The following is a 22,807-nucleotide window of genomic DNA, read 5'->3' as shown; positions in this document are numbered from 1 at the left end:
ATTTCTCTGCTTCTGGGAACAGCAGATCTTCCCAATAATATATCTACTCGATGTCTGCAGTTTGCTCATCTTTCATTTTCTAATCTAGGCATTCATTCTCATGGCTCCTACAAAAGCGCTCTTGTAAAATTGCCACTGACTTCCTCATAGCTACAACCAGTGCTCAGTCTTAGTTATCATCTTACTTGAGTTGTTGGCAGCATTTGGTAGAGATGATCCCTCTTCCCTTAAATATTTTATTCACTTGGTTTTTAGGACACTGTACTCTTGGTCCTGTTCCTACTTCACTGGCGCCTTCTTTGCAGACTCCTCTGTGGTGTGGCCTGTGCCTCCAGAACAGAGAGATATTAATACATGCCTGCTGGTTGTCACCCAGTCTATGGTATTTTGTCATGGCAGTCCAAGCAGACTCAGACAATCATTTTTAATAAGTGGCAAGTTGTTGCTGCTGTCACTGCCTTAGTCATATCCCCTTTGCATATCTCACTCTTCCCACATGTGCTAAACAGCATTTGCGATTCTCTCCCCAGTAGCTTTCTCAGGAGACAGGCATATACTTGCCAGCACAGACCGGAAGTGCCAATGAGTTAATATCCCCAGGATCAACCCTCAACTCTATCATCCTCCCACCCTGAGATGGCATAACACTGAGGTGGGTTCTAAACAATGTCCTAAAGGTTTCTGGGGACTGAGCCATTTAATGGATTTCCTTTCCTACTGATGCTTCTGGATCATCTCATAAATAAATTATTTATTTCTGCTTCTAGGAGAACCCAGCTAAGATAAAAAAATATTTGTAAAGTAGTTTCTTTCTAGATTTCTATTTCTCTTTTTTTGTATTATTTATATATATATTTAAGATTTTATTTATTTATTTTTAGAGACTGGAAAGGAGGAAGAAAGAGAGAGAGAGAATCAATGTGTGGTTGCCTCTCACATTGGGGGACCTGGCCTGCAACCCAGGCATGTGCCCTGACTGGGAATTGAACCTGCGATGCTTTGGTTCGCAGCCCATGCTCAATCCACTGAGCTATGCCAGCCAGGAACTAGATTTCTATTTCTTAAGAATATATTCCTCAAAAGAGAAATATTGGATCAAAAAGTGGATTTTTTTTCACTGATTTTTGAGTATTCAAATGTCAAAATCTCTATATGTGGAGAATTCCACTTTATGGGTCTTGGTTGTAGGGAAGAATTTATTTTCTTCTGTCGAGGCTAGAAACACCATATATTCACTTTGTTAGCCTCTTTTGAAACTAGGCCATAAGCATGGGGTCTGGTTTGGCTAAGCAGATGGATCTTTCTCAGGGTGTGTTTGGGATGCAAAGAAGACATGGTGGGGAAGAATCTTTGCTGGTGTTGGCTGTTTCAGCGCTTCCCAGTTGCTAGAGACCACACCGGTGGCGGCGCCAGCAGCAGTTACTAGCTCCCAGTGCTGGCAGAGGAGGCAGTGCAGGCTGTAGTGGTAAGAGCAGTCTATCCAACAGATAAGCTGTTTAAGCTTCTCTAGCAGTGCAATGTTAAAAAAGTAAAAAGAAACAGCTAAAATTAATTTTAAGAATATATTTTATTTAACTTGTCTTATAATTTCAATATGTAACCAACTTAAGAAATTTGTGAGCTATTTTACGGTAAGTTCCTTTGTACTTCAAAATTCTGGCGTAGAACAAATTCAATTTGGACTAGTCATGTTTCAAGTGCTCAAGATTCATATGCATCTAGTGAACCCCATATCGGACAGTGAAGGCCTAGAGCTTGGAGACAATGGGAACTGTGTCTTCACACAGGCCATATCTGTGCTGTGCTGTACTGTGATGTATGCACTGGGGGTGATTTGCGAGCCTCTGAGCCTAATTCTTAAATCTCTCTGTTGCATATGTTAATAATTTCATGTTCTTTGGATATTCTTATTTTCCAGCTGTTGGTTTCTAATGTTTGTACTCAAACATTAGAAATTTCTATGCCAGGTATAGAAATATAAATCAGAAGTTTGTGTAGGCACAGGCATTCAGAGAAACAAGGGGACTCAGGATTGCTTATCTGACTTTGTAAGGGCTTATGATAGTTTGGATTGTTGTTCAACAAATACTGTTTCCTTTTTTCTCCTGTCATGGGTGGGGTATTATAACCTGCTTCATGGATGTCAGGCTTGGCCATGTGATTTGCTTTGGCTAGTGGGATATTAGTGGACGCGATGTCAGCAAAGGCCTGGGATGCAAGTGTGAAATAGTGGCATGCCCCCTAGCACTTATCACTGAGAAAAATATGCCCCTACTAGTTTGTTGGTCTGAGGTGGATGAGAAGTACATTGGACAGCTTAAAAACTCAATTGAGCCCAAGCTAGATCCGCTAACTTTGACCAACCTGAGGTTATCAGAGCAAGGGTGGGTGTTTACATTATGCAACGTAGTTTTGTTATGCAGCGTTTCTGTGGCAATAACTAACTGATACAGAGATAAGGTAGTGAAAACTCTCGCAAGTAAGCTCTGGGTCTCTGGCAAACTATGGTATACAGAGGTGACACAGGATATTAAATTATTCACCCTGGAATGTAGTACTCCTTAAAGGAAGGTTTTAGGGGACCAATTAATTAGCTTCTGCTAGAGGCCAGTACAAAGAGCTATGGAAGACTTTTATGCAAGTGTTGTATTCACTGTTAAAATTTCTGTATCATCACTTAAAAAGTAAGTTTACTAGTATTAATCATACAATTTATTGCTTAAGGCATGGATTGAAAATTGTTGACCTTTTCTTTTTGACTATGCAAAAGGAACATCACATTTCTTGCATCCTCTGGGTTGAGAGAGTTAAAAGACACACACATGAATACTGAGTCTGCGTGTTGCCTAAATTTAATGTCAGTTGAATTCACAACCTTATCATGTGTCTGAAGGGAAGTCTGGGCTCTGCTCAGGGTGCTGAGAATGGAGATTTTCTTATGTAGGAGGACCTTCAACTCCCCACTGAGCTTTGTTGTCAAGTAAGCAGCACTTCTTGCTCTGATGGTGCTCTTTTCCCTTTGCTTGATGACCCTTACCCCGTCCTGTAACAGGCCCATCTAAGGGACTGATCTGGCCAGGGGAGGCCAATTTCTCTTCTGCTCACCCTTACTTCTCTCTTTGTTTGTAGAGCTTTGATTGTTGTCAGAACCCAGCATGCTCTGGAAACCAATTTAAAAGCAAGTTTGTGAGATGAAAGAGTTCACATAAAAAAATTGCAAAACTTTGTTAATTTATATCAGAATTTTATATTGTGTGTGTGTGTGTGTGTGTGTGTGTGTGTGTGTGTGTGTGTTTGTATATGGATTCTGAGGGAGTAAGGCCAAGGGGGAACCGATGATTTTAGATCAGGCTGATTTGAGCATGATGGGGACTCTCACTGAGATTTTGGACTCAGTGTGCTTCTTCAAGCTGGGAGTAATTCTGATTGTTTGCTTGCTCTGTTGACTTGTCTAAGAAACAAAGCCTCACACTGTGTTTGAATCAACAATAACCAGTGACATTATTATTCTAGAAAACAGCAGATGTTGGGAAAGAAGAACAAAGTAAATTGATTTCTCCTCACTTGAAGTTTTTATTATGTATATATAGATTGGAAGAATGTAGGGGAAAAAAAAGGAGGAGAAATTAGATTGGGGGTTTTAGACAATATAAATGAAGAAGATCAGATATAATCCTTAATAACACTATTTGTTTTCAATCCATTGGAAGACTCTCAAATGAAATTTAAAATTTGGCAGGACTTTTGGGGGAAAGAGTGATTCACTCATTTATTCATTCATTAAAATATTCATTGAATATCCAGTATGTTCACAGTATTCCATGCACTGGAGATATAGTGGTAAAAAAGGCTGATGGAAATTTCCTCATGTTCTAATAGAGAAAGACAGAGAATAACCAAATAAATAGAACTATACAGTATATTAGATTATTATCTGTTTAAGGAGAAAATGATTCAGGATAAATTAAAATTATATACCATCATAGTAAAGGGTACATTTTAAAGAAAGGTTGACAGGAAAGTGTCACTGAGAATGCAAGGTTTGAGTCATGTCCTGAAGAAGCTGCTGAAGGAGCCTTGTGCGTTTCCAGGGCAAGAGTATTCTAGGCATAAAAAAAACAAGAGGGGCAAAGGTCAAGAACATGACTGTCTCCACGGAGAAAGAGTGACTGGAGTGGAATGAGCCAAAGTGAAAACAGCAGGAGATGAGGTCAGAAGCAAAAAGTAGAGCCAGTTTGGATTATTTCTTTATCAAGAAGATGGAGAACAAAGGATTATTTCTGCTTTCACAACTGGCTTGGTCTCCATTCTAGGTGTCACTCCTGCTTGCCGATAGAGGACTTACGGCCCTGTCTGAAGCCAGCAGTGGTTTCTAACCCTTCACTACTCATTGTATAAGTTGCATAGGTGATTTTATTAACTCTCACCTAGCCTACTCTTGCTTCATTTTCATGGGAGAATTCCTTCAGATCAATTGACTGCGGAAAGAAACATTTGAGACTGGTTAAAAAAGGTTGTGCACACGTTGGCACCATCCAGGAGTAGATGGTTGTAACATCATTTCGTCCCTGTGGAGTGACCCTGTAGGACAACAGAAAAAGAAAATCCTTCCAGTGGACACAAATTCAAACAATTTATCTTATTGCTCACCTCTTCTTTTAGTAGAAAACCTGAGGTAAGTACCTATACTGATGAATGGCTAACGGCTAATGATATAATTAGATTGTCAGGGACCTAAAGGAACTGGAATTGTAGGACTGATCACATGTTTCTGGAAAACCTATTTCCCCCCTAGTTGAGCCAGCCTCCTTTAAAAAGATTTCTAGAAAGCCAGCAGTGGGCTCTTATATCTTGTTCGTCTTCTGTCATGGCAATGTAGTTACTGAGCTCGGCACATTGTTACCTGGCATAAAATGGGAATTTAACAGAATATAAGAAAGAAAGGGCAAAGTGGACATTGGGTTCTGTCACAGAGATTGAAAGGGATCTCAAAAATTTCAGTGCAATGGCAATTTTTAGACATGCTAGCCTACCTACCAGAGCTCAGAGTGTAAAGACAAATATAATTCTGAGCCAGCTCTCAAGGATATGATTGTTCAGTGGAGGAGACAGATTGTAAACAGCTAGTCTCTTCTAATTCTGTGGCAATAATGAGAGGTGTGCTGGGAGTTGTGGGAGGGCAAAGATGAACTCAGTCCAACCAGATTCCTGGAAGAAATGTTCCCAGAACATAAGGGTAAGTACGAGCTGAGTGACATTCTGCACTTGGAGATCAAAATAAGGGAAGCTGAGGATGAAGGAAACGTCATTGTTTAACAGGAACTGAAAGCAGTTGCAGAATGTGATGAGGTAAGACTGAAGGCAGAAGTGAAACAGTAAATAAAGAGTCAAGTTACAGAGTGCCTGGTATGTGGACTGAACAATAAAGCTATGGAAAGCCTTGCTCGGAAGTGGTTTAAGCAGGGCATCTCCATAGTCAAATTTAAATTTTACGTGTGCCATTCTGGCTGCTATGTGGAGGGAGCTTCCAAGAAGGGCAACATTGAGCTAAAGAGGGTTATTAGGAGGCTATTTCAGTAGTCAAGGTAAGAATGGAAACCTGACTAGGCGGCTCTAGTAGGGATGGTGAGAAAGATTATAGAACCATGTGGGAGGAATAAATTGTGAAGGAAAAGTGTGGGTAGATTAAGAGAAAGAGGTTTAGAATGGAGATAAGACTTCTGCTTTAAGAACTAGGTGGCTGATGGCACCATTAATTGAAATTTTAAATGTAAGAGTAGGAGGAGCAGCTGGGGGTAGGAGTGTAGGAGTGGGAAAAAGATGAGCTCCACTGGAACAGTTTGAATTTTATGTGTAACATCCAGTTGGAAATACTTAGTAGGCAAGTAGATATATAATCTGCAGCTTATGATCAGGGTGGAAGAAATATATTTTTAAGTCAGAGCATATAGCTAGTAGTTTTATATCCATATGAAAAGATGAGATTGCCTTTGGCTAGAGTGCAGGCAGAGGACCACCAGCTTGAGGCAAAAACTCTGCTGACACCATTTGAGGAAGAAACACCTGTTAAAGACAATGGAATATTAGATTGAGTGGTTACTGAGCTAAGCAACAAAACAAGATTACTAAGGGTTTCCCATGGACCAGGCACTGTATTGTGGCTAATAACCCTGCCATGGACATGACATAGTCTCTTTTTTCATGGAGCTTAGAATGTAGTGGATTGATACATGAAGCAGAACTTACCTTCATTATGAATGATTCATAGGAAAAACCCGGCTGTTGGAGCCTGAAAGATGGTGATTATAGCTAGTTTTGAAAAGGCTTCCCTGAAGAAGTGACATTTAAGCAAAGGCCTAATCAGGAGACACATATGTGAGGAAAGGTGGTTAGAAATCCATCCTGCAGGGAGTACAGCAGTCTAGAATGATCATCTCTTGTGCTGTCTGCAGATAATAATGACATAATCTTAAAAAGCATGTACAGAGGAACCATGCACAAAGACAATGGGGTGGGGACTGTCTTTGGGAGTAGGGCTTGGACAGGGCAGGGGAGAGCAATTGGTGGGAAAATGGGGACAATTGTAACTGAACAGCAGTAAAAAAATAAGTTAAAAAAACAGACAAACATCTTAACAGAGGAGATTCTGTGAAGGCCCACCTCCAAGAGAATGAAAGTTGTCTGGACCCATGGATTTCAGCCACCCGAAGGCCTGGCTCACCCCTAGGACCTGTGCAAAGGAAAGAGTTGAATACATTCAGCCATTCCTTGAAAATAGTCCATATTCATTGTCAGCACTGTCGTAGTCATCTGCACACTCCTCTCTGGCCCCAGTTCAACTGTATTTTTTTTTTTGTTTAATTTTTGTGTCTTGCTTTCTTTCAGCTACTATCCTTATTAAATCTCAGCAGCCAGAACAGTCCCAGTGTCAACTGGGTTTTGGAATTGCTGAGTTTTAAAAGGCTTAAAATCTTTTTTTTTCTAATTGTTGGTCTTTTTAGAGCTCTTCATACTCTAATATATATTGTGACTCTGTAAGAGAGAAAAATAATATTTAATATTTCTTGACCTTATTTGAGCAGAGAATCCCGTTCTGTTGCATCAAACACCTGTTGGGAAATGCTGCTGAAAGTTGTTCTTTGATAATGTCTTAATGTTGCTTCTAAGTTTACTGGTACTTTCATATAGGATTAGTGATGGTCAACAAATCTTTGATAGTCAAAGTCACTGAGCTTCAGTAGAGCACCCTTGGCGTCCCACCCTTGGCAAGCAGCTGACATGTATTTGGGCAGGTGAAACTTCCTAGAATCCCTTAAGTCATATTATGTATTTGCAAATCAGCCCCAACAATCTTGGCTGCATTTTAAAAGTACTTTTTTTCCTATGAAATCAAGATTGTATTCTTGCACTGCTATGTTCATTGCTGCGTTCTTTATAATAGCCAAGATTTGGAAGCAGCCCAAGTGCCCATCGGTAGATGAGTGGACAAAAAATTATGGTACATTTACACAATGAAATACTACTTGGTCATAAAAAAGAAGGAAATCTTGCCTTTCATAACAGAATGGACGGACCTGGAGAGTACTATGCCCAGTGAAATGAGCCAGTCAGAGAAAGGCCAATACCGTATCATCTTACTTACATGTAGAATCTAATGAACAAATAAACAAACAAAATAGAAACAAATTTATAGATACAGAAAACAGATGAACAGATGTCAGAGTGGAGGGAGCTTGTGGGCTGGGTGAAAAAGGTAAAGTGATTAAGCAAAAAAACCCCCTCATAGACATAGTGTGGTGATTACAAGAAGGAAAGGGGGTGTGGGAGGTAGGGGGGGTAAAAAGAAGATAAGTGGTGATTGAAAATGACTTGACTTTGGGTGGTGACGCATAACACAATATACAGATGATGTGTTACAAATAAAATAAAATAAATAATAAAAAGATTGTATTCTTATCATGATCAATATTTTATTGTATGTATTAGTCAGAGAAACAGAATCAATAGGGATACATCTGTACAGACATGCAGATAGAAATTTATTCTGAGAAATTGGCTCACTTGATTATTGAGGCTGAGAAGTTCTACCATCTGCTTGTCTGAAAGCTGGAGGCCCAGGGGAGATGGTGTAATTTTAAGTTTGAGTTCAGGGGTCTGAGAACCAGGGGAGATGATATAAATCCCAGTCCAGAGGCAGGAGATGACATGAGGTGTCCCAGGTCCATGGTGAGGCAGGAAACAGGGACAAACTCCTCTTTTTCTGCCTTTGGTTCTATGTAGACCCTTTCAGTTAGGTGATGTCCAACCACATCGAGGAGGCCATCTGCTTAAAGGATTGTGTTCTTTAACCTAATCTTTGAATTCCAACCTGAAAAAAGGTGACCAATATAAATAACATTGAGATCATTTGAAACAACTAGTTTTCAAACTACCACTGAAAGAAAATAGTGAATAATAATCTTTGAGCAAGAATTACAAAGAATATGTCAGATGATGGCTGGAAAAATACCCAATACTGTCACTAGGACACAAAATCATTAGGGTAAACATTTTAAATAGCTGTTAAGAAAGGATTTCTAAACAAAATGGTTAATTAGTGACATCAAGCACCTCCTGTATGGGGACTTAGAATTTTTTAAAACTGGAAATTCTTAAAGATCTTGAGAATGAACAGATCTTATTTTTATATCTTAGAAATAAATATTTGTAACCATCTGGATCTGTTTTCTGGATGAAGTACAAGAACAATAATCTCACAAATTTATCTTTGAAATGTCACTTTTAAATTTCGGTGTTTGGGCAATACTACAGTTTTTTTTCCCCATTCCGCTGACTACAGTATTAAATATTTTCTTTTTAAAAATAGAATATTAACATCTTGAAACAGTAGTTTTTATCTTCTAAGCTATAATGTTAGAATTCTGTCTAAAAACTAGGTTTCTCTATTATGCTCTGGTAAGACTAATCTGAACACTCTTAACTCTGCTGCTCTTCCGTGCCTTGGAAGGTCGAATTGTTTAGTGCAGTGTGGAGGCAGCCTCTGGTATTGGGCTGCTTTCTCCATTCTTGTTGGTTTCCCTTGAGGAGTGATTAGCCTATTCAGTGTCTGGTTTTCTTTGGCCGGTGTCCATGAAGATAGAGGTAATCTTGTCTAGTCTACTTGGGTTTCCGCTGGGACTCCTCCTGAAGTCTGTAGTCTCTTCCATTTGCGTGGGTTTTCTAGGGTTCTGTGTTCTATGGTCTCACTCTCCCAGTACCAGATACTTCCGAATTTCAACATCAGGTCTCCTCAGCGCTCTATTTTGGGCCATGGGAATTCCAGGATCTATATGTCAAGTGTTGGTCACAGGGGAAAGGGATGCTCACTTCCATCTGCTTGTGTCCAAAATTCCACAGTTGAGCAAGGTTGCTCTATATCGACAGGAAAAATTAAAGGGACATAACAATTTCAATCTGTCTGATCCCACTAAAGGGAGTAACCAGTGAGAAATCATTGTTATAAGGCAGTTGAGAGAATCAAGAAAAATGGAGTAGATTTTGGCATTCTTGTTGGGAAAAAAGAGGCATTCAGTCAGTCTCTACTAGGCTATTGAGCCTTGCTAGAAAACTGTGGTGACATCAGATTGGAGAATTGATCTAGAATAACAGAAGCATTCAGTAAACTAAAGAAATGTGATGGGTTTTCTGCTACAGACAATTTGATGTCTCCAAAGCTGTTTGGGATTGCTATCGTCAAGTAAGATAGGAGAGGTATTGTCAAACTTTTGCATAACATTTTCTATTATTAGTTTCCGTTAAAACTGCTGTCAAGGTTGGCCAAGGAATTGTTTACATGTTATTGCCTAATCTTTCTGGAAATAACCGAATGTGATACACTTCCTTATGCCTCTTCCATTAAAATATTGCTAGTGAAAGAATAGAATCTGGTGGGTAGTGTGTAGCAAACTAAGACAGTGAATAATATCTGTGACTTTCAGAGACTATTTAACTTGGCATCACTTGCTTTATCTCTTCTGAAAATCTCTAAAAATTTTTGAGATGCTATGAGTATAAAATTTATAACCTAAGAATTCCCTGCAGGCTACATAATTTGCTGAAACATTTAAGACCAGCAGGTGTTTTTGGAATATGTAGCATCAAAAGCCATTTCTCTTAGTGAAAGCAATCTTTCACGTGGAGCTCTAAAATGGCTTGAAGATTCAGACAGAAAAAAAATGTTGAAGTAGTCTGTTATTTTTTCTCTGCTATATCTGTGCTTGAGTCCCCCCCCCATTTTAAAATCATTTTAGGCATTTTATTTTTTGCTCCTTTCTGTTGGTGAAAAATCAACCTTTACTTACCCTTTAATTCTTTGGATTTAAGCACCTGTAGACAAATGAAAACATATACAATTAGTTAAGAAGAAATTCTGTCTATTCCCTTTCTGAAATTTGATAGGAATTATAGGCACCATCATTCAATTTAGCACTTAATTATACGTCATTTTGTCATTGTGTAATGCTATTTACTGTATGTTTTATTTCTTTCCTAAATGATAAGCTTTTTGTATATAGGGGTGTGATGGTTAATTCTGTGTGTCAAATTTACTGAGCTATAGGGTGCTTAATGTTATTCTGGGTGTGTTTGTGCGGGTGTTTCTGTATGAGATTCATTTGAATCAGTAGACTGAGTGTAGCAGATTGCTTTCTCTGATATGGATGGGCCTCATCCAATCAGTTGAAGACTTAAATAGAACAAAAAGGCTGAGTAAGAGGGTGTTCCTCCCACCTGACTGTTTGAGCTGGGACATTGGTCTTTTTCTGTGTTTAGACATGAACTGAAACTTTGGCTTGTCCTGGATCTCCAGCTTGCCAGCTATAGATCTTGGGACTTCTCAGCTTCCATAGTCACGCGAGCCAATTCCTTAAATAGATTTCTTTATATATACGCACATCCTACCGGTTCTGTTTCTTTGCAGAACCCTGACCAACACAATGAGTTATGTATCTGATACTCATTCATGTTATCAATAGCATGTAGCACACCATGGTTATGTTGGAAACTTGAAATAGACTTTTTTAGAAGCAGAGTGATCCTTGATCAAAATGATCCATGAAACTTAGTCAGTTACTCTAAGACAAAATCCTGACTGCACATTTACTAACTCTTTGAATACTATTTGTTTGAGTGCTGTCAGTGTACTGTTGCATGGTAGTCTGACAAAGACGGAAATAAAGGTGGTGGGAAATGCAGTATTAAGCTGGATTAGGTGGTGTCAATGAGCTGAATTTCTATGTTTGAATGACGAATGGTGACTAGAGCACATTAAACAGCGTAATTTTCATCATGAAAGACGTTATCTAAGTGATAGGTTAAATTTGTTTACCTTAGCCAAAAACCTGTGTATATGTTCTAAAACTTCATGACATTGCATGTGGCATAAGAAAGGACTCTGTATTTATTGTTGCTGCCTGTAGGATTTATAAACCAGTGAAAGCATGCCATCTTTCCTGTAGCAGTTTCTCTTTTTGACCCATGTCAGGGCATGCATTTGGAGTTGTTTTTCAAATAGGAGTGATGAATATCTTGGCCCTTGACATAGATTTGTATGAGGACTGATCGAGATGGAACTTTTAGCGTTTGTTACAAAACAGAGTAAAGCTATAACTGAGCCTTGTTGAATTGAAATCCGTGGCCTTGATCTCACTGGAGTTATGTAGTAACTGACTGAGTGGATACAGTTAGGAAATGTGCCAAGATAAGCCTCAGTTAAGTGAGCAGAGAGGTATGAGAGTGTCACGAGTTGTTCGCTTCAGAGTGTGACGGCCCAAGTGTCCTCACATGAAAGATGATGGCAAATTCTTATATTTATTGGCATCAAGCACTTATAATATTCTTTTTTTTTTAAATGGGGACAACTGTTACTCAATTACAGTTGTCCCCATTTTATATTATATGAACATTAGGAACATAATTTATGAAAATGTGAAATGTTTCTTTCCTCCTGAGAAGAGAGCTGAAATATTTCAGCTGAAAAACCCGAAAAAGGAGAAACATCAAATTGACAAGCATGGAAAAAAACTCTGTTCAGAGACTTGGACAATCTGCATTTGCCACTCACCTAACTTTTAAATGCATTTCAGAAAGCACTTTTTTCCCTGATACTTTGCTAGATTTCCCATAGAAATATTTAATGCTGTAATACAAGCTGTAATGTCTGTCACCCACTGGATATTAAGCATGATATCAAACACTCCTAAGCCGCACCTTCTAGGTTGAAAGTTGATGCTGTTTCAGGGGCATTAAGCATGGCCTCCCTGTTACTTTCCAGGAACAGGATGTTTTTTCAACTCTGCCCTCACTAGGTAGCTTTTCTTTATCTTCAAATGTGAGGACAATAGAGCCCTCTCTGTCCCCTCCACATGGAGTAGACCAAAAGTGGACACAGAGAGCTCAGAATGAAGACAAGTGGCAGATGGCATTTTGTGGATGTAATGGAGAGCAGTAAAGACAACCATGTTAACAGCATGCCTATTAAGAGCAGATATTACATGGAACATTGAGCAAGCCCATGAGCCAGGAGTAAGAATAACGATTCTGCTAGGAGGAAGTGACCTCTGGTGCATGCCTGTAAAACCACAAACCATGTGTGGCTTTCAACAGAAAATGGGTAAGCGGGAGATGAGACGCTGGGCTGAGCTGAAACCCCAGCAGTGAAGATTCTCTTAATAATCAATCCTCTAAAGATTTTCATTAAAAACATGTTGAGGAAAAGGTGGGAAATTCATATTAGAATTTCTCTGTAGGCCATTTATGGTTTGTATTGTGTATATAATTATATTTCATTAGTGAACTATGTAGTAAAATATGCATCATTTTACAGTGCAAATCTATTCTGTCTAAATTAATTCTTTTATTGGCACAAAGTTCTGGAGTTAAAGTGTGCTTTGCATACTGCTTTAGGTGGCTACAACTGGGAAGACACTACCTGAAAACAGCTGTCTACATCTGGGGCCCAGAGAAGCCAAACCTGAAAGTCAGTCCATTGTCCAGAATGCTGCCTTTGCCATGCTCATTTCATTCTGCGGGTAATAGATCACATTTTATCTTTTTTAGGGATTCCATCTTTCCTCTAGCAGTTGCTCTTTTTGACCCATGTCAGGGCATGCATTTGGAGTTGTTTTTCAAATAGGAGTGACGAATATCTTGGCTCTTGACATAGATTTGTATGAGGACTGATCGAGATGAAACTTTTAGTGTGTTTGTTACAAAACAGAGTAAAGCTATAACTGAGCCTTGTTGAATTGAAATCCATGGCTTTGACCTCACTGGAGTTGTGTAGTAACTGACTGAGTGGATGAAATTAGGAAATGTGCCAAGATAAGCCTGAGTTAAGTGAGCAGAGAGGTATGAGTATATCATGACTCTGTTCATGAAAACAAGATCACATCTGGTATGTCTCAGAGATCACCAAGGCCTTCACAAGAGGGCTAGAGGGAAAAAGTGAGTGTGATTAAAGAGTATGTCTAGGACTTTATTCAAGGGACTACGCTCAATCACTTGCTGGGTGTCACTTGTCCTTGTTTGTGAGAGCAGGTGTACATTTCCTCATCCCAGCGAAGATGCAGCCTTTCTAAGAAGACGCCCCTCTTGCCTAATTCCAGAAATGGAAGAAAATGAAGTAGCAAATATCAATACATCCCTTTTACGGGCCCAACACTGGGCTAAGTGTAAGGTATACAAAATAGAGACCAGTTATGTTCCTGAACTTTGAATAATTATTCTAAACACAAAAGAGTTGTCATAGTCCAAAGCATTTCTTATTAGCTAAAGCGGCAAAGAGAGACAAATAGAAAGAAATTGATGGCATCTGGAGCAAAGGGGTTTCATGAAAGAGACATGATTTGAGATGTTCCTGGGAAGAGAAGGCTGGGAAGAGGGGAATGGAGAGGTGGGTGGGAGGAGCAAGCCCGCTGCCCTAAGACGCTCATCGCAGGTTTGGACCTCATCCCTGACTGCAGCCTAGCTCTGGCAGGCAGCCATGGCCTTGTATTTCACTGTTAATGCCATGGTGCCCACGTATAGAATAAGGTCGGTTTCTGATTCCAAGTTCCTCTCAATTTCAACTCCATTCTTCCATACTGACTATTTATCCTCCACAAGGAGAAAGAATTTGAGAAAGAGACATGGTTTCTGGTTTTAAGATTTACACGTATACCCAGATTTACACAGGTGCTTGCCTACCTCAGGAGGAGTTATCTCTTCTCTTTGTTTTTCAGTTAGATATCCCCAAATCTCTCGGATAAGATACTGGTCATGGCAGATGCTGGTGCTCCCCATCCTCTCTATTGTCCTCTTCCTCCTGAACCCCCAGGTGGGCCACGTTGTCTAAGTTCTCTTGCAGGTGGGTGTTGCCATGTGTGGGTTCTGAGCAATGTTGAGTGAGTGGGAGTGATGGGACCATTTTCAGTCTGGTACAGAGAGAACCTCTCACATGCAGGTTGCTTTTACTCCCCGGCTGGTTGGAGAGGACTCCAGAGAACCAAAGGAGGGTATGGCTCCCGGTCCCAAAACTGTGGGCAGAGGACAGAGTCTCCTCGCCACCATTGCAACTCATATTGGGCTATGATGTGACATGGTGTGAGCTGGAAAGAACCCTGATGAGTTGACTTCCCAAAGTAATGTCACTATTAATTTAGAGCATGTGGATGAATTGCTTACAATGGAACATAGTGAATTCTGGTAAACTTTTTAAAAAGTTTTATTTGGAACTAATTTTGAGATAAGAAAAGTTGTGAGAACAGCATGAGGAACACCTGTATGCTCCTCACCCTGGTTTACCTGCATTTTGTTCTGTTTGCTTCATCTCTTGCTCTTTCTTCTCGTATGCGCATGTTCTTCATATTTTTTCTGAACCCAGTCTCCCCCTGTCAATAAGGACACCCTCCAGTGCACAATCACAGCAGTTACCAAAACAAATGAACAAACAAGCAAACAAAAGAACTTCCAACCAACCAAGCAAATAAAACCCCCCAAACCCTGACCTTTATGTAACCCACTATTGGTATTCCGGTCTGTGAATGGACCCCACACTGTCCTTCATAGCATTATTTTTCTGTCTAGTAAGTGTCTAATTTAGGATGGTGTACTGACTTTAATTCCCTTTTTAGTATCCTCTAATTTTTTTCTTTGCCTTCAATTTTTGTTTTTAATGACACTGACATTTTAAAGAACATACTCCTTCCTCCCTTTTTAATAGAGTATATCTCATTTTCAATTTGTCTCATGTTTTCTCATCCTCAGAGTCAATTATGCATTTTTTGGGTAATCTTTTTACTGAAGTACAATTAGCAAAGCATTTTGAACGGAAACTTTGCACAACACATAGAGCAAGAGTTCGAGAGTGAGGCATCGTGCTGCTGGTTGCTTAGTTGCTGAGTTTCAAGGTAGATGCAGTTTCTAAAAACAACCGTGTGGTTTCTTACAACATACCCCAGATCCCAGCACCAACGAAGAGGGGAAACTGTATGTGAAATTAGGAAATTGGCCACTGTGGATGGTAAATCACAGCTTCACTTTTAGCATTTTAGAACCTGCATTTACTCAGAGTTTTCAGAATGCCACAGACTTCCTCCTGTCTGGAGAAGTGTATGGGATAGGCCACAGACACCTATCGGTGTCTACTTGCGTGCATCACCCTACCAGGGATATATAGGTTTCAAAGATGATGACTGGGAAGAGGAACCCATGACTCAGAGCATGATTTTCCAAGGATGGCATTCTGAGACACGTGAACAGGGGAAATGTTTTGGAGCAGCGTGATGGTCGGTTTTGTGGGTCACCCGGGCTAGACTCTAGTACCTACTCATTTAATGAAGCTCTAGGTGTTGCCACAAAGGCATTTGTAGATGTGGTTCACATCTACAGTCGATTGACTTTCGGTAAAGGACATTACCCTTGATAGCGTGGATTCGCCTCACCCAGGCAGTTAAAAGGCCTAAGAGCAAAAGCTGGGATTTCCTAGGAAAGAAGAAATTCTGCCTCAAGACTGTAAAAATTTCTTAAAGTATATGAGATGGTAAATAGTTTATCAAACGTTTTAGAAATCAAAATAAAAGTATTTTGAATACTAAGAAAAAAAAAGATTGCAGCATCAGCTGCTGTCTCAATTTCCATCCGGTGGCCTGCCCTACAGGTTCCAGACTTGCCAGCCTCCTTAATTACTCCTTAATTACATGAGCCAATTTATTTAAATAAATCGTATGTATATCCTATTGTTCTGTGTCTCTGGAGAACCCTGGCTGATGAAGACAGGTAATTATTTCTGTATTCCTCAACCTAGGCCTCAGAAGTGTTCATTGCAAGCACAATATTTGGACATGAGCAATGTTCCTACAATATGTGTTAAATGGATCAATGAGTAACCAACTGGAAATTCAACTACTATGAAAGTTACTATTGAGGTTTTGAAGTCAAACATAAAATTACAGCTTTATGGTATTATTTCTCCATAATATTAAAACTCTCAAAAAGAAATAGGAACATTTATACATTCATGCTTTTTCCTTTGTCTTAAGAAATAAGTTCTGCTGGTTATTATTATTATTTTTGCAACATAAACTTGAAGTAATGTTCCTGTCAAGGACTCTGATGGTTTCCCATTTACCAGCAGGTAGTGATACAGGTTTGACCGTCATTTCTGTATTGAGTAAATGTTATTCACATATAATTCTTTTTTGCTGCCCTCTGGTGGACATAGTTCAAGAAATAAAAAGTATATAAATATATATCAAGTAGTCTTCTATTTGAGTATGTTCCCAAAGTTCCTTTCTAAGTTTGGAAAACCAAATGAATTTCTTTCCATAAGAAAAAAGATAAGCATCTCACATTTGTTTATTAATCCCTTTTATAATACATGAAGTATTGCACCACAAGTAATAGACCTAAGAAAAAGTCGTGATGATGGTTCTGTGGGAAAATGTGTTATACGTTATCACTCAAGAATGCATCCCCCTCTCCTGCGCTGTGGATGTGATTACGGAGGAAGGCTAAGAGGATTTCCCTGGATCCCTCTCTCTCTGGAGGCGCCTCTACGGGCTGGGGCACGTGTAGGTGTTGGTGGGAGAGGGGCTGGGCGCGGTGAGATACAGACCTGAGGGCTTCCAGCAGTAAGGCCAGCTTGGGGGTGGGTGGTAAAAGGAAGCTCAGCAGAGCTCAGCGGAGAGGAGCAGGATTAGAAGCCAAGTTTGAGAGACACGGAAGATGGGGAACTGAGATACGCAGTGGGGCTGGAGGAACAAAAACGGCGCCAAGGACAGGGAAGAGGGAAAGGACCATGGTGAGGGCTGTGGTGTGTTGGAGTTGGCTTGTACCCACTCGTAAGAGCCAATTGTTAACTTTTCAAGAATTTTGCGAGCCAGTTGTTAACCACAGACACTATTCAAAATTAAACCGTACAAACAATTAAATAAATTGTTTTTAGAGCTAAAGTAGAATACATGCAACCTCATCACTTTCTCATCATTTTACTCTATTTGTACTACATTATTAATAGTAAAATCACCCCTTGAGGTGATTTACTTGTTTTGGGTTTGTCTGGTGGAAATCCTGTATAATGATGCTGTGCACTCCCGCCAGCTCTGCCTTCAGTGACACCAGGGGCTTGTAGTTGGTCCTGGGACATACTATTGCCGTGGATGTTGGCGAATGCTACAAATTCAGGCTCTCCTTTCCCTCCAAGATGTGGTTGTTAAACTTTGCAAGCATACTGCTAGGTAAGGAGGAGAAAAAAGAAGGTTTCCTGTTTTACTTTATTTATTTTATTTTATCTTATCTTATACTTTTAATTCTACCATCTAGCTTGAATTGATGCTCTAATGCATTTATTCATCCAATCAACAAAGGTGTTTTATTCTCTACTTGTTGGCAGACAGTTTTCCATGGATCCTTTATATTATACTTCCTCACTGACTGCTCTTTGTCCCAAAATATGCTTTCATGGATATTTATCCAGAGAAGGCCTTGAAAGGTAGAAGTCTTTCTGGAGCGAAGGGCAGGTGTACTTACTGCTTGTTACAACATTTTTGGCTCCTCCACACCCAGGCTGCCTCCCCTGTACTGTGTGTGCAGGTGTCTTCTGGTCCTTTTGGTGTTACCCTGCAGGACCCGGGGCTCAGGAAACCGGTGCAAAAATGCCAGCACTCTGGCTACTGCTACTGCTGTGTCATCAGTGGTCCTGCACTTCTGATCTGCAGTCTTGTGGCTCCTCTCAGGGTCCATGAAACTATGGCAGACTAACTTACGGGCTTGCAAGTATAGGGCAACAGCCCATGGGTCAGGCAGTGGGCTAGCTGCGGGGACAAAGAGGTGGGCAAGGCAGACGAGATCCTGCCCTGGTGGAGCTCACTGTATCTTATGGGATTATAAACAAAAAGCATTAATACTTATCAAGAAACATTCAACAGTTGTACAGGGAGAAAGTTGAAGAAAGAATTGAAGGGTGGTGTGATGGAATAAAGAGAGAGCTTGGAGAGAAATCTGCTTCACACAGGTGGTTGGGGAAGTTTTTGCTGGTGGGTGGTTAGTGAGAAGTTAGGACTGATGGGTGATAGGGGGAGATTAAATAAAACAGTCAGGATTATAGTGACATAATGAAGTAGGAGTTATTGATTGATTAATGAAGGCTGTTTTTTAAAATTAGGGGGTGCATTTTTTTCAAAATAAAGTAAATAAATGGGAAGAGGGGGATGTCACCAGACTGTGGTAGTGATGGCAGGGAATTGGTGCCGTTTTCCATATTGTGTCAAGAATTAGGGTTTGAAAAAATCCCTGGAAATGATACCTCTGGCTGGATGGGAATGGTGGGAAGAGCCGGGACTATTAAAAAAGAGCCAGGGCTATTTTTAATGACACAAATGAATATTGCATAACATGTGTTTTAGATAAGATTTGAATGAGAGGTAAACTGATTATAATTGTTTGTTTCTTTTAGAACCAGCCATTAAACAACCTAAAGCATCCATCCCTGGGTCATAAACACATTGCTGGTTTCTGGGGAGTTTCCAAATAAAATGCTGACAAAAGAAATTTAGAAAACACCCAAAGTGTTTTACTGTGAAATTTTGTTAAAATGAATGTATCGCTGCGATAATGTACCTTTACACTTATCAAGCACTCAGTATACATCATCATGGTTTATACTCCTCTCCAAAGTAGTTAACGGTTCTTCTTCTTTTTTTCTTACAGACAAGGACACAAGTTCAGAGGTGGAGTGAGGTGCTTCAGGTCATATACTAAGTAGTAACTTTGTCAGGGATCTGCTTTGAGCCTTTTCAACATCTGGGCAATGAACTTTGATCTAAGGATTAAAAAAGTTTTTTTGGAGATTCCCATTTCGTTGCTCCCCTTTCGATTTATGGGAATGTCCTTGCCCCATGCTCTGATTTTTGGGGTTATGGCCTGTTCTTGCTGCTCTAAGCTTCCTCTGTTCAAGTCTGAATTGCGACCCCAACACCAATCCTAGTCTTGTGGAAGAGCTGATTGCTGCCTGTCTTGAGTGAAGCGGTGGTGGTTTTGCACACCCCAAACTTACTGAAAATTTCTCCATGAGAGAGTACCCTTTGTTCGAGATTGGGCCATCATGAACACTCATCTCAGCACAATTTAATTTAACATCCAATTGATACGAAGGCCGAAACACATCCTTTCTTATTTAGAAAAGAAGATCAGGGCTACCTGTGTATAGTTGTTAGGAAGAAATACAAACGAAGTTATTGTCTCTTAACAATGACCCTCAAAAATACTAAGAACACTCAGCTGCTGGAAACCTAGAATATGATTGTGCTTAAGACTGAAATATGTGGTATTGAAAGAAAAATTATCAACGTAGTCAGGGGGTAAACTCACTTAGGCAGGGGGGATTTTGAAAAATAAGAAAATATAATGAAAAGGACATGAAACAATCAGGAGAACCCCGATATAACTACCACCTCGAGTAAGAGAGAGAACATTGCCAGCATCTAGAAGCCTCTTCCTGAACACAAACCTCTCCCCCGTCCCACTAAAGGTGATTTTATGATAAATCACTTTCTGGGTTTTGTTTTTGCTTTATTTTTTCAGTTTTAACACCTAAATTTGTGTTCACTGTACCTATATGTATATATAGTTTACATGGATATAGTTTATATATTTATGGTTTATAATAGTTACATATGTGTGTTTACACACACACATTTAATTTTAACCAATACTCTAATTAACCAGAGAATATGTCTGTGAGATTTGTGACCTCCTCCAGATTAGGGGGCCTTCCTCATCTTTATGTGCCTGGTACCCCACTGCCCCTGACGCTTAGTGAGCATGTGAAAGCACGCTGTAAAACCATGCTGAGCACATACATATTTACATAAGGGGAAACATAGGTGGAATATTTTACAATATTTCACCTCTGTTTTGGAGAGTGTTTTGATTATGTAGTGTTTTATACATTGAGACAGAAACTAATGTTGTCTTTCTTTAGGATCTCCTGGTTTAGGTTGGTTCCTTCATTCGAACAGGTACACATTCCTGGCCTTCCGGAAGGGACGATCAGATTACAAAAGAAGTACATTCTTGGCTAAATCTATTTCTATTCCAGGAGTGAATCATCAACAATGGATCTGAAGGAGCAGATAAAGAGGTGTTTTCCCTGTTCCTCATTCTCCGAGCCAGGGAAGGAAGAAAGTGAAAAGGTAAATAAGAAATTGATGCGCTGCTATTACTGAAAACTGAGGCTGACACTTTCTTGACTGAAATCCTAGGGTGACAGAAACCTTGGATAAACTTGGGGACTCTGAAATGAAGGGCACCTGTCTCATAGTGTGCTGGACCTGGCTTGTCCCAGCTTTCGAGAGCCCGTTGTTAGGTTTTTAGGGGTTTCGTGAGCCTGTTGGTATCACTTTGATAGTGAAATCAGCTGCGGTGAGAGTTTCACCCTCTGGAAATCAGGAAATGCTCCTCCACCCCTCCCAAGAAAGACAGTTAGATGGTTGTAAAACATTTATCAGCACTCACTGGACCTGTACCTCCATTCCCAGATGGAGCCTAGGAAAGTAGATGGATGGCCAGGACCTGCTATAAGGTAGACAATTTGTGCTGTGATGCCTACAGAAAAATGGGCCTTAGTCAACTGACCAGAGCCCCCACCTATCTCCTTGTTCCATGGGAATGAGTAGAACAATTTCCCTGCATCCAAAAGCAGGACAAATGGTAACATATCTTAGACAATCCTGAGTAATTGACCTAAAGCCCCAGAGTGATACAGGATTGTAGACAAATGTTTTCTTAGCAACTTGGAAAGGGCATGGAAGTGGCTGAAGAAGGGCCCAGTTTTGAAAATGGAGAAGTTTCTCTTCGTGCTGCCTGTCACTCTCAGAACCAATAAGCTGAGACAAGGATTGCCTTTTTCTTTTTCCTTTTCCTTTTCTTTTCTTTTCTTTTTTAGAAAGAGAGAGAAAGGGGAAAGAGGGAGAAAGAGAGGGGGAAACTTTGACACACTGATGTATGAGAAAAACATCAGTTGGTTGCTTCTCACACACCCGCAACCAGGGTTTTGGCCCACAACCGAGGTACATGTCCTGACTGAGAATTGAGCCCTTGACCCTTTGGTCTGCGGGACAACGTCCAACCCACTGAGCCACACCATTCAGGGCCAATGACCGAATCTTTATGGAAATTTTATTCAGAAGCTGGAGATTGGAGAAGATGGTGGGTTATGTACCCTCAAAAACTGTCTTAACATCTCATCTCAAGCCAGCTTTTTTGTAAGGAGAAGAAAGAGTAGGTAAGGGGTTTGGAATAAAAGTTAATTGGATAAGAGTTCTCATCAAGGGTGATTTTTCTAGTTCTTTTTTATCTGTTGATCAATGATTCTTTATCTGCATCCCACATTCGCTGCCTGGAGCATGGTGGCATGCAGGCCTCCTGGGGCACAAAGGCTGAATTGCTCGTTGACCTCCTGGAGTCACGTAGGTCATGCATTCTGGTTCCTGGAACAACAGCTTTCCATATACATTAATCATTCAAGCCTGAAGTTTTAGCTAAGGCTAAAATCTTTAACTCTTGAGTTCCCCTATCAGTTTGAGGAGTATTGAAGTTGAGGCCAAATGATGACCTACCAGCAACCTGAGTGGATCAGTGACCTTGAGCTAGATAAGCAATGTGCATCTCGAAGAATGCTGGTGTCAGTAGATGACAACCCCACATCTCCAGCCCATGCTCTTCATCCTGATTGACATGTTGCCATATTTACATGCCCCTGGAACTTAAACTTGATCCTGGGGTAAGAGGAGAAGGTTTGGAATTAGGGTGAAGTGTGCAAGGCCCGCACCTTGGGTGTAAAATTTAATGGGGTGCCAAAATCTCAGCAATCAAGATAAATAATACTTAATGCAATATTTGAAACCTCAATTAATGTAAAAGCGCACAATGGACAAAATAGCAGAATTTTATGTGAAAAAAAAAGTTCAATGTTACTGAGTTTTTATTTTGTGTCAGGAGGTGATGTGGCTACACCAGGGGCACTGTTAAAGGCCTGGCTTCCGTGTCCTCTCTAGATGGGGGTGAAGGTGGGCTTCCTGAATTGCTTGCAGTTTAGTTTCTGAATGAGGGCCTGAAATACATAGTAAGTTGAATTCCAGAAAAATGAAATTCTATTTCTTGCACGTGTGACTGCTGGGCTCAGATTTGCAATCCCTGTACAGATGCAGTGACCAGTCACCTCTTGCCCCTCCCAGTTTTCCTTTGCTTGATATAAAAGAAGCCTGAACTCTGTATTTTCTTAAGATGGATT

Source organism: Phyllostomus discolor, chromosome 2 (assembly GCF_004126475.2).
Source record: "Phyllostomus discolor isolate MPI-MPIP mPhyDis1 chromosome 2, mPhyDis1.pri.v3, whole genome shotgun sequence".
Taxonomy (NCBI): Eukaryota; Metazoa; Chordata; class Mammalia; order Chiroptera; family Phyllostomidae; genus Phyllostomus; species Phyllostomus discolor.
The sequence above is the reverse complement of the archived record's forward strand: the minus strand, read 5'-3'. Positions refer to the sequence as shown.